General features: G+C 43.2%; 1 pseudogene; it reads left to right on the forward strand.

Annotated features, from left to right (window-relative positions):
- LOC106585517 (macrophage mannose receptor 1-like) overlaps positions 1–10,350 on the forward strand; it is a 38,864-nt pseudogene extending 28,514 nt beyond the window's left edge.
- The last annotated feature ends 1,150 nt before the right edge of the window (positions 10,351–11,500 follow it).

The raw sequence follows: 11,500 nt of genomic DNA on the forward strand, positions 1-11,500 counted from the left end.
CAACCATTTAGATGCAAGTCGCATAGCTGAGGCTATTATATAAACAGTATTATGGTAATATGGCTATATTGTCTCTTCTGAGTATCACAAAATTGTACCAAGCGGACCAGTTCGTAGCTGGATTCTTCACCGATCTTTTATACCTTCTCCAGAACATAAATGTCGTTCGGTTCCCCAATTTTGTGAGTTGGAAGAATTTCCTTTGTCTCTCTATGAAACCCCTCTGTGTCTCAACTGGCCCATGCGGCAGGACATTCTCCTTTAGAAATTTACGACCCCTTCACACAGGGCCTGGGTGGGGGAGGTAGGTTGGGGGATGGTGCAAGGGGGTGGGCGTCAACTGTCCTCCCTGTACTCAAAGAGGGCAACGTCATGACAGAGTCCTGCTCCTTGAAAGCAGCAGCTCTACCCCTTTAGCTCAGTGCGGATGTTGCCTGTAATCCATGGTTGAGGTATGTATCATTCTGGTTGAGGTATGCACATAAGGTCACTGTGGGGACGACGTCGTCGATGCACTTATTGATGAAGCCATTGACTGATGTGGTATACTCCTCAATGCCATCGGAAGAATCCCAGAACATTTTCCAATCTGTGCAGCAAAACAGTACTGTAGCTTAGCATCTGCGTCATCTGAACACTTCCAAATCGAGTGAGTCACTGGTACTTCCTGCTTTAGTTTTTGCTTGTTGGCAGGAATCAGGTGGATAGTTATGGTCAGATTTGCCAAATGGAGGGCGAGAGAAATCTTTGTACGCGTCTCTGTGTGTGGAGTAAAGGTGGTCTAGTGTTTTTTTTCTCTGGTTGCACATGTAACATGCTGGTAGAAAGGGAGGTAGAACTGATTTAAGTTTCCCTGCATTAAAGTCTCCGGCCACTAGGTGCGCCGCCCATGAGGTTCTGGTCAAAAGTGCAACACTATAAAAGGAAGACATTCAGGATGTAGCGCCTCTGTCTGTGGGACGGAAGTATTTTAGTCGACCTCACGTGCATGATTAGTAACCTTACTGGGACCAGAAGGCTTTAGCTTGGTGAGCTAAAACAGACTTCTCTCTCCTCTTCTCTTCTCCATTCTCCTCCCCTCTTTTCTCTGTGGCATTACAGGAGTGACCCCACTACCTCCTCCCAACAACACCGTCCCTGGTAAGTTTCCTTGACAGTACGCATCCCATAGCTCCCAGGACTCCCTGGAAAATATTGGCAAGTGTTGATGAGTTGTCTATCACTCTTAAATTAATGAATAAATGAATGAGCTCACCACATTAAAAGTATAAATATTTTGAGGACGCATTGTGGTATGCTAGTGTGAACTTTGGAACGCAGTCCAAACGGCCTATGACAAGTCCCCTCGAGAGACCGAGCGGACAAGCCCCCTTCTAGAGACTACACTAAGCAGATAAGTCGCTTCTGTGGAGACTACACCAAGCAGATAAGTCTCTAGAGGGGACTTATCTGCTTGGTCTCTAGAAGGGACTTATCTGCTTGGTCTCTAGAGCTTGGTCTCTAGAGGGCTTATCTGCTTGGTCTCTAGAGGGGACTTATCTGCTTGGTCTCTAGAGGGGACTTATCTCTTGGTCTCTAGAGGGGACTTATCTGCTTGGTCTCTAGGGGACTTATCTGCTTGGTCTCTAGAGGGGGACTTATCTGCTTGGTCTCTAGAGAGAGGGGACTTATCTGCTTGGTCTCTAGAGGGACTTATCTGGTCTCTAGAGGGGACTTATCTGCTTGGTCTCTAGAGGGGACTTATCTGCTTGGTCTCAGAGGGGACTTTCTGCTTAGAGGGGACACTCTTTCTCTACTCTCTTGGTCTCTAGTCTAGACCAAGCAGATAACTTATTTGAGTATTTTCTAATCCTGTCTAGAGTATAATGTGACAGAGGATGGCTGGCTGGAGTTTGGAGGCTCTCAATATTTCTTTAATACTGAACTGCTGGCCATGGAGGGCGCCAGACACTACTGTCAACAGAGGCATGGGGACCTTGTTGTTATCAACGGACTAACAGAAAATACATTTCTGTGGAAAAAGGTAAACACCTATAGTTTCGCTATAGTCCTGCTTTCAAACACATTGGCAGAGCTATATACACCATTGGTGTATAGTACTTAAGTAAAAATACTTTAAAGTACTACTTAAGTACTTCTACTTCACTACATTCCTAAAGAAAGCGATGTGTTTTTTACTCCATACACTTTCCCTCACACCCAAAAGTAACATTTTGAATGTTTAGCAGGACAGGAAAATGGTCCAATTCACACACTAATCAATCCCTGGTAATCCTTACTGCCTCTGATCTGACGGACTCACGGCCTCACGGTACACAAAGGCTTCCTTTGTAAATTATGTCTGAGTGTTGGAGTGTGCACCTGGCTATCCGTAAATACAAAATTTTTGCTTAATATAAGGAATTTGATAAATACTTTTGATACTTAAGTATATTAAAAAAACATACTTTAAGACTTTTACTCAAGTCGTATTTTACTGGGTGACTCTCATTTTATATTAAGGTATCTTTACTTTTACTCAATTATGATAATTGGGCAATTTTCCCACCACTGATATACACTGAATCCACAAAACATTAAGAACACCTTTCTAACATTGAGTTGCACCCCCTTTTGCCCTCAATTCGTCGGGGCTTGGACTCTACAAGGTGTCGAAACGGACGGTAGCCCATGTTGACTCCAAGACAGCTAGTCCCTAATGTTAATTGCTCTTTTTTCAGATCAATAAAAAGCGTTTGGGAAACCATTACATTGGGCTAACAGTTGATCTTGATCGCTCTTTCGGGTGAGTATAAAACGAGTAAAAGAAGATTATCAAACAAATAAAAATACAACGTTTTTTATATCACTTCTAAACTAGTGGTGTCAAACTGCTGTTCTATTGCTGCGTTCATGACATTTTAGAAACTCTGAAATACAAGCTTCCTTTCTGGGAGAAATCAATTTAAAAGGCCCTCCAATTGGAGACTTTTCAGACATGCTGAACTCTGACGTCACCTACCAAGAACATAACTTGACAAAACATTATTTATCCAAATCAATTTATTTGGACCTTTTTTTTAACACTATAATTTGGATGAGAGCGTGATGGCTGCGCTTTTTGTTCATGGTTGACGTAGCTTCTTAGACATTAGCCAGTTGGCGTTCTCAGTCAGTTCAAAGCATGTGAATGCACACAACTCATTGCTCCGTGTTTAGTAGTTGTATTTCCGAACATTCCGGCATGTCATGAACGCAGCATATTTTCTGTGTATTGTCCGTGTTCTTTCTGTGTTCTATGTCTTGTGTGTTCTGAGTTCTGTGTTCCATGTTTCGTGCAGAGGAGAAGCCACGGCAGGGCCAGGCTGGGCAGTGGCCCTGCCAGATTGAATACTGGCCCACCCAATAAGGCTGGCTTAAAATATAAAAATTGAAATAAATTATTTTGATTTGTTGTTTGTATTGCTTCCTGACTTATCAGAAATGTTGAAAAATGCAGTGGGTTCCAGGGATACCCCACCACCATACACATACAGTTCCTTAGAAAGGATTCATATCCCTTGATTTATTCTTCATTCTGTTGTTACAGCCTGAATTCAAAATGGATTAAATAGTATTTTTTCTCACACAAATCTACACACAATACCCCATAATGACAAAGTACAAACTTGTTTTTATAAATGTTTACACATTTATTGAAAATGAAATACAGACATATCTCATTTACATAAGTATTCACACCTCTGAGTGAATACATGTTAGAATCACACTTGGCAGCGATTACAGCTGTGAGTCTTTCTGGGTAAGTCTCTAAGAGCTTTCCACACCTAGATTCTGCAACATTTGCCCATTATTCTTTCAAACATTATTCAAGCTCTGTCAAATTGGTTGTTGATCATTGCTAGACAACCATTTTCAGGTCTTGCCCTAGATTTTCAAGTAGATTTAAGTCAAAACTTTAATATCGGCCACTAAGGAACATTCGCTGTCTTCTTGGTAAGCAACTCCAGTGTAGATTTGGCCTTGTGTTTTAGGTTATTGTTCTGCTGAAAGGGGAATTCATCTCCCAGTGTCAGGTGGAAAGCAGACTGAACCACGTTTTCCTCTAGGATTTTGCTTGTGCTACGCTCCATTCCATTTCCTTTTATCCTGAAAACCTCCCCAGTCCTTAACGATGACAAGCATACCCATAACATGATGCAGCCACCACTATGCTTGAAATATGAAGAGTGGTTGTCACGATCGTCTAAAGGAGTAGACCAAGGCGCAGCGTGGTTAGAGTTCCACATGTTTAATAAATATGAAACTCACCAAAAACAATACAGATGAAAACGAGCGTGACGTTCTGGGCTGCTCACAGGCAGCTACACAAACACAAGATCCCACAAAGCACAGGTGGGAAAAGGCTGCCTAAGTATGATTCCTAATCAGAGACAACGATAGACAGCTGCCTCTGATTAGGAACCATACCTCGCCCAAAACAAAGAAATACAAAAACATAGAAAAAGGAACATAGAACGCCCCACCCCAGTCACACCCTGGCCTAACCAAAATAGAGAACAAAACCCTCTCTATGGCCAGGGCGTGACAGTACCCCCCCAAAGGTGCGGACTCCGGCCGCAATACCTGACTCTAAAGGGGAGGGTCCGGGTGGGACTTCCTTACGGCGGCGGCGTGACAGTGGTACTCAGTGATGTGTTGTATTGGATTTTCCCCAAACATAACACTTTGTATTCATGACAAAAAGTTAAGTTCTTTGCCCAAATTTTGCCAAATTACTTTAGTGCCTTGTTGCCTTATTTTTATTCAGTACAGGTTTCCTTCTTTTCACTATATCATTTAGGTTAGTATTGTGATTGTTGATCCATCTTAAGTTTTCTCCTATCACAGCCATTACACTGGTTTAATGTCTCCATTGGTCTCATGGTGAACTCCCTGAGCGGTTTCCTTCCTCTCCAGCATCTTAGTTACGGACGTATATCTTTATAGTGACTGGGTGTACACCATCCAAAGTGTAACTAATAACTTCACCATGCTCAAAGGGGATATTCAATATCTTATGTTTTGTGTTCTGAGTTATTGTGTCCTGTGTTCTGTCCAGCTGGATGGACAGTTCCCCAGTAGTATTCCAGAGATGGGACAACAACCAGCCGGACTTCAAGAACAACGATGAGAACTGTGTTGCCATGGCCAGCTCCATTGGTGAGCTAAAGATGAGATGAGGCCAAAAAAAAATCCTCTTTTATAAGAACTTCCATTGAGTTATTTTCATTCTGAATCTTGGGGCTGGTTACCACATAACTCAATGGCATGACTAGGTCTACTATAACTGTGTGTTCAGGTTTCTAGCATGACTATAACTGTGTGTTCAGGTTTCTGGCATGACTATAACTGTGTGTTCAGGTTTCTAGCATGACTATAACTGTGTGTTCAGGTTTCTGGCATGACTATAACTGTGTGTTCAGGTTTCTGGCATGACTATAACTGTGTGTTCAGGTTTCTGCACTGAAATGAGGTCCATCTGTGAGAGGAGTGGTTCCCCCCCAGTGAACAAGCACCGTGCCCCCTACTGCCCCCCCACAGGAGGCTGCCCCCGGAATGGATCCTCTACCAGTCTAAGGTCAGTAAGAGGCGAGAATTGATCCTAAGGTCAGAGATCAAGGTTACACAGGAGGAGTGATATAATCATGGTTATGTGATAATAATATTTTAAATGTCTTTCACATGCAAACAGACGATACAGTTTTACAACATGCTTTGAGAACAGAAGTCTAACTCAAAGTGTTTGCCTATAATCAATCAACATGATTAATTACTTATTTTTGTTTATAGTGCTACAAACTGACTGGATACCGGGTACCTAGAACCTGGCTCGAGGCCAGATCGTTCTGCCAATCGATGGGAGCTAACCTGGCGTCCATCACCAATAGGCAGGAGCAAGGTGAGATTATTTTAACCTCTATGGAGCTGCTCATGCTGTCACAGACTCTATAATGACACAGATCTAAAGATGAGTCCTCTATCTACCTCTATGGAGCTGCTCATGCTGTCACAGTGACTATAATGACACCGATATAAAGATGAGTCCTCTATCTATCTCTATGGAGCTGCTCATGCTGTCACAGACTCTATAATGACACAGATCTAAAGATGAGTCCTCTATCTATCTCTATGGAGCTGCTCATGCTGTCACATACTCTATAATGACACAGATCTAAAGATGAGTCCTCTATCTATCTCTATGGTCTATCTCTCTATGGTTGCAGTGTTTCTGACGACCCAGATGACTTCTGGTGCTACTGACCTGTGGATTGGACTGAGTAACTTAAACCGGTTCGCGTTTGTTTGGACCGATGGCCAGGCAGTCAAATACTTAAACTTCGATTTCAAGAAGGTACGCATGTACACACATTTACCTAAGCAATGAGGCCGAGGGTTGTGTTCCACGGCCAATATACACAGCTGGTCGTAGGCATGACGACCAAGCAGACATTTACACATTTAAACATAAACAAAACATTTACATAAGACACAATCAATGTTCCCGCCCTAAACTGCAGAGAAGCACGAGATTGAACTTCACTCACCTTTCTCTAGTTTTCCTCTTCAGTTAACAGTGTTTCGCTTCTACTGTGGGAATTGTAGTCGAATCAGCGCAATGTTAGCCAATTTTAATGTAAAATACCGACACAAAACGAACTATGCAAGACTTAGTATGCAAAACTAATGGTGCAAGAGATTTTCTTGTAGGCAGAGCTCATTGGAGTAAGGATTCTATTGACAGGCAGGACTCAGCCTGTACTCTACACAGACCGCTGCCCCATTACCAATCAGAGTTGCGGTAGGCCTATATGCAAATAGCCATATATGGATATGTGCCGTTCACTGTGTTTAGGCTACAGTACGAGTGGTCACAACTGACTTACAGCTGTAGTGGTTTGTCTTTTCAGACACAAGGCTTCTTCAGGTGGATGACGGCTGGCCCTTAAGCCTGGCCGGTGGGCCCCAGGCGAACCCAGCAGAGACCGGCCCTGTGTCTACCTGGATGTGGAAGGCACCTGGAAGACAGCCCCTTTGTAACCACCCCTACCCCAGTGTGCGCAAGCAGTCCACAGGTGAGACAGGAAACCTACCCTAGTGTGTTAGTAGTCCCCAGGTGAGACAGGTACCTACCCCAGTGTGTTAGTAGTCACCAGGTGAGACAGGTACCCCAGTGTTTAGTAGTCACCAGGTGAGACAGGTACCTACCCCAGTGTGTTAGTAGTCTCCAGGTGAGACAGGTACCTACCCCAGTGTGTTAGTAGTCACCAGGTGAGACAGGTACCTACCCCAGTGTGTTAGTAGTCTCCAGGTGAGACAGTACCCTACCCCAGTGTGTTAGTAGTCACCAGGTGAGACAGGCACCTACCCCAGTGTGTTAGTGTCACCAGGTGAGACAGGTACCTCCCACGTGTGTTAGTAGTCTCCAGGTGAGACAGGTACCTACCCCAGTGTGTTAGTAGTCACCAGTTGAGACAGGTACCTACCCCAGTGTGTTAGTAGTCACCAGGTGAGACCGGTACCTACCCCAGTGTGTTAGTAGTCCCCAGGTGAGACAGTCTCCTACCCCAGTGTGTTAAAGCAGCCAGGTGGAAGGACCTGCCCAGTGTGTTTAGTAGTCACCAGGTGAGACAGGCACCTACCCAGTGTTTAGTAGTCTCCAGGTGAGACAGGTACCTACCCCAGTGTGTTAGTAGTCACCAGGTGAGACAGGTACCTACCCCAGTGTGTTAGTAGTCTCCAGGTGAGACAGGTAAACCTACCATGTGTTAGTAGTCTCCAGGTGAGACAGGTACCTTACCCCAGTGTGTTAGTAGTCACCAGGGTGAGACAGGTACCATACCCCAGTGTGTTAGTAGTCACCAGGGTGAGACAGGTACCTACCCCAGAGACAGTAGATAGATAGATAGTTTACCTGGTTAAATAAAGGTGAAATAAACAAATAAATAGACAGTGTTAGACCTCTTAATAATACCTTGTTAATAATCCTCTCTGTTCCACCTCCAGTTCTACCAGAAACACCACCAACACATGGTGAGTCATGAATGAATGAGCCGATCAATCAACCAACCCACCCATCCATCCGTCAACCCATCATCCATCCTTCAATCAACTAATCAATCAATCAGTCCATGAATGATCAGTCCATTACCACTCTGTCAATTAACCACTCTGTCAATTAACCACTCTGTCAATTAACCACTCTGTCAATTAACCACTCTGTCAATTAACCACTGTCAATTAACCACTCTGTCGATTGACCACTCTGTCAATTAACCACTCTGTCAATTGACCACATTGTCGATTGACCACATTGTCGATTGACCACATTGTCGATTGACCACATTGTCGATTGACCACTCTGTCGATTGACCACTCTGTCGATTAACCACTCTGTCGATTAACCACTCTGTCGATTAACCACTCGGTCAATTAACCACTCGGTCAATTAACCACTCTGTACTGTAATATGTATTCCTGTGATCCTGCAGTGTCTCTGAAGGGAGGTCACAGGCGTGTGTATTCAGGCCTGGCAGTGGTGGTGGTATTGGCTACCATGTGTCTGATGGGCCTCACAGCCTTAATGCTCTACAAGAAGATCGGCCGTCCCCTGCCCTCCTTCACCAACCCCCTGGACTTCAGCGCAGGCCGGAGTACCTTCGACAACCCCCTCTACACGGAGCCCATCACCGAGGTCGACCCCAGCATGGTGGACACTAGCCAGCTGGTCAACCATATGGAGGCTCAGCCAATGATCACTTTGTGATTGGGGGGAGTCAAAGGGGGAGTCAAGGGGGGAGTAAGGTTAACCTCTTGGGGCTAGGTGGGACGCTAGCGTGCCACCCGTGGTGCACTCCATCAACAGCAGGTGCATTTCAAGAGCGGCAAATTTGAATCCAAATAAATGTCAAAATTCAAATTTTTCAAAAATACAACTATTTTACACCATTTGAAAGATAAACATCTCCTTAATCTAACCACGTTTTACGATTTCAAAAAGGTTTTACGGCGAAAGCATACATTTAGAGTATGTTAGGACAGTACATTTACAAGAGTTGTGTGTAATGTTTTGTCAAGTCAAAGACAGGGTCACCAAAACCATAAAACCAGCTAAAATGATGCACTAACCTTTTACAATCTCCATCAGATGACACTCCTAGGACATTATGTTAGACAATGCATGCATTTTTAGTTCTATCAAGTTCATATTTATATCCAAAAACAGCGTTTTACTATGGCATTGATGTTGAGGAAATCGTTTCCCTCCAATAACCGGCAGTCAAGTCAGCGTCACAAATTAAATAATTAAAATTAGAAAACATTGGTAAAATATTATATTGTCATTTAAAGAATTATAGATTTACATCTCTTGAACTCAATCAACTTGCCAGATTTAAAAATAACCTTACTGGGAAAATCACACTTTGCAATAATCTGAGCACTGCGCCCAGAAAAATACGCGTTGCGATACAGACTAGACGTCATGTTGGGGAGATCTAAAATCGAAAATACTATGTAAATAATCCATTACCTTTGATTCTCTTCATCAGATGTCACTTCCAGGTATCACAGGTCCATAACGAATGTAGTTTTGTTCAAAAAAGCTCATCATTTATGTCCAAAAATCTCCGTCTCGTTAGCACATGATGTAAGCCAGCCGGACTTCTCGTCATGAACGAGGGGAAAAAATATATTTCCGTTCGTTCAAACATGTCAAACGTTGTATAGCATAAATCATTAGGGCCTTTTTTAACCAGAACATGAATAATATTCAAGGTGGACGAATGCATACTCTTTTATAACGTATTGGAACGAGGGTACCCAACATCAACTCGCGCGCCAGGTGTCTAATGGGACATCATCGTTCCATGGCTCTTGTTCGGTCAGATCTCCCTCCAGAAGACTCAAAACACTTTGTAAAGGCTGGTGACATCTAGTGGAAGCAATAGGAAGTGCCAAAATATTCCTAAGCCCCTGTGTTTTTCAATGGGATAGGTTTAAAGTCAACATCAGGTATCCACTTCCTGTCAGAAAATGTCTCAGGGTTTTGCCTGCCAAATGAGTTCTGTTATACTCACAGACACCATTCAAACAGTTTTAGAAACTTTAGAGTGTTTTCTATCCATATATAATAAGTATATGCATATTCTAGTTACTGGGTAGGATTAGTAACCAGATTAAATCGGGTACATTTTTTTTATCCAGACGTGCAAATGCTGCCCCCTAGACCCAACAGGTTAAAATAAAGTCTGGGACTTATTTCCATTGTGGTACTCTGGCGACAAGATGGCTAGACAAGATCCAACACAGTATGGCAGTAAAATAATAAAACAAAAACATAGAAGAAGAACATCGATCTCATCATTCCAGTTACATCATAGGGCTTATTCATATGGGCACAGAAGACATCAAACATAGTTTTACTTTATTTTTAAAGTCATTGCGCTAATGCATGCTAGCAGATACCCATAGACTTCCAGTCATTGCGCTAGCGCTAGTTAGCAACTTCCTTCAAACTGCATGCAGAGACATTACAATTGTATGCACGGGACTCTGGGTCAGTAGATAAAGGGCCTCATCTGACTCTGGGTCAGTAGATAAAGGGCCTCATCTGACTCTGGGTCAGTAGATAAAGGGCCTCATCTGACTCTGGGTCAGTAGATAAAGGACCTCATCTGACTCTGGGTCAGTAGATAAAGGGCCTCATCTGACTCTGGGTCAGTAGATAAAGGACCTCATCTGACTCTGGGTCAGTAGATAAAGGGCCTCATTGCCAAAATACCTAATAAGTAAGGTGGTCAAACCTGGCTGTCATCTGAACATTGATATTGTCCAAACCTGGCTGTCATCTGAACATTGATATTGTCCAAACTTGGCTGTCATCTGAACATTGATATTGTCCAAACCTGGCTGTCATCTGAACATTGTTATTGTCCAAACCTGGCTGTCATCTGAACATTGATATTGTCCAAACCTGGCTGTCATCTGAACATTGATATTGTCCAAACCTGGCTGTCATCTGAACATTGATATTGTCCAAACCTGGCTGTCATCTGAACATTGATATTGTCCAGTATGTTAAAGTATGGTCTCCCCATCTCTACAGTAAGATCAGCTGTTTACTACGAGTTGAACATTCTGCCAGGCCCAGTTCAATGCACTTCTGCTTCAATCTGATATGGATTCTATTAAAATGTAACACGTTTCAAGTTAAACTGTAGTTTGTTTGTATCCTGTTTAGTGAATGATTACTGTGAGTATTAATGCAGTTTAGGTCATGAAACTGTGTGTTTGCTAGTTTAGAAACCATGACTTAGATAAGAGGAAATGGCCTAGGATCAGAGAGCAGGGTCAGGCTCAGGACAGAAGATGGACGAGGTGTGATTCTGACATCTGGCTAAACAAAGAGAGGACCATGGACAGGGGAAAGGAGGGAAACTCATTGGGGTCATAAAATGTATAGCTGAGGAGGTGATGTCTA

This window comes from Salmo salar, chromosome ssa03, assembly GCF_905237065.1.
Source record: "Salmo salar chromosome ssa03, Ssal_v3.1, whole genome shotgun sequence".
Taxonomy (NCBI): domain Eukaryota; kingdom Metazoa; phylum Chordata; class Actinopteri; order Salmoniformes; family Salmonidae; genus Salmo; species Salmo salar.